This window comes from Carcharhinus amblyrhynchos, chromosome 5 (assembly GCF_965287045.1).
Source record: "Carcharhinus amblyrhynchos chromosome 5, sCarAmb.v2.hapA, whole genome shotgun sequence".
NCBI classification, from domain to species: domain Eukaryota; kingdom Metazoa; phylum Chordata; class Chondrichthyes; order Carcharhiniformes; family Carcharhinidae; genus Carcharhinus; species Carcharhinus amblyrhynchos.
Window position 1 is genome coordinate 103,837,720 of NC_137328.1, and position 1,615 is coordinate 103,839,334.

At 43.7% G+C, this 1,615-nt stretch overlaps 1 pseudogene; it reads left to right on the forward strand.

Annotated features, from left to right (window-relative positions):
- The first annotated feature begins 394 nt into the window (after window positions 1-394).
- LOC145343549 (small ribosomal subunit protein uS8 pseudogene) lies at window positions 395-781 on the forward strand (annotated as a pseudogene).
- Window positions 782-1,615: the final 834 nt, after the last annotated feature.

A 1,615-nucleotide genomic window follows, 5' to 3' on the forward strand; every position in this document is an offset into this window, starting at 1 on the left:
AATACCACTGCCTGACAGCGCCAGGGAACCGATCCGATTCCCGGCTTGGGTCATTGTCTGTGTGGAATCTGCACGTTCCTCCCTTATCTGCATGGGTTTCCTCCGGATGCTCCAGTTTCCTCCCACAGTCCAAAGACATGCAGATTGGTTGGATTGACCTTAGAGTCCCAAGATGTGTAGGTTTGGGGATTAGTGGGGTAAATGTGAGGGTTACAGGGATAGGGTGGAGAAGAAGGCCTGGGTAAGATATTCTGTCAGAGCTGGTGCAGACTAAATGGCCTCAACTGCATCGTAGATTCTATGATAACTGGGCTCAAACCAACAGCCATTATAATACTTGGGCCAAAATGAAAAGATGTATAATCAAATTTCACCATATTGACCAAGTGGCATCATGGCGCGTATAAACGTTCTTGCTGGTGCCCTGACAAACATCGATAATACAGAAAAAGGTGGAAAATGTCAGGTTCTCATCTGACCATAGCCCAAAGTGATAGTGAGATTCCCAACTGTAGTGATGAAGCAAAGCTCCACTGGAGAGATTGAGATTATTGATGACCACATGGATGGAAAAATAGTCATCAATCTCACATGCAGGGTGAATGAGTGCGGTGGCATTAACCCCAGATTTGACATTCAAGTAAAGGAAATAGAGAGGAAGCAAAATGTTTTACTGCCTTCCCGTCAATTTGGGTAGCTCGTTCTAACTACCTCAGCTGGCATCATGGATCATGAAGGGGCCAAGCAAAAACGTACAGGAAGAAAAAGATTCTTTTCCTAAAATATGAAACTGTCTATAATAAAACATTGAAATCAAATTTAAAAAATTGATGAGGAGCACAGGTAGCTTTCCAATTGCCTCAAAGGGATGGTGCAACTCGAGGTGTCCTGTATGGAAGGAGCGCAAAGGCAAAAGAAGCACTGTGGCACAGTGGTTAGCACTGCAGCCTCACAGCACCAAGGACCTGGGTTCAATTCCGGTCTCAGGTCACCGTCTGTGTGGCATTTGCAAATTCTCCCTGTGCGTGGGTTTCCTTCAGCTGCTACGGTTTACTCCCACAGTCCAAAGATGTGCAGGTTAGGTTGATTGGCCATGGTAAATTGACCTTAGTGTTAGGGGGATAGCAGGGTAAATGTGTGGGGTTATGGGAATAGGGTCTGGATGGGATTGTAGTTGGTGTAAACTCCTTCTGCACTGTAGTGATTTTATTCGAACTACAAAAACAACACCGACAGCTGTTGAAAGAAAATAACCAAACATTTGAAAACAGAAGAGGGAGATCAGAGATATCTGATTGTGGTCAGTTATATTTTTAGATGTCCTCTTTATTGCGTAATGTTTAACTCAACAGAAATACCAACCATTTAAATACAGTTGGAACGATATGAATTATCAGTCTGTACAAGAAGAAGTTAAAGCAGAAAGACTCATCTTTATCATGTCCCTTGGAGATTTCCAGAAATAGCCAATTTAACTTTAAACACCCACACAATCGACAGTTTAATAAAACAAAACAGAAAATATAAAATACTCAGCAGAACAGGCGGCGTCTGTGAAGAGGGAAACTGACTGGAGCTCCGGGTCCGCAAGCATCTCCGCACCTCCTCCCCCCTC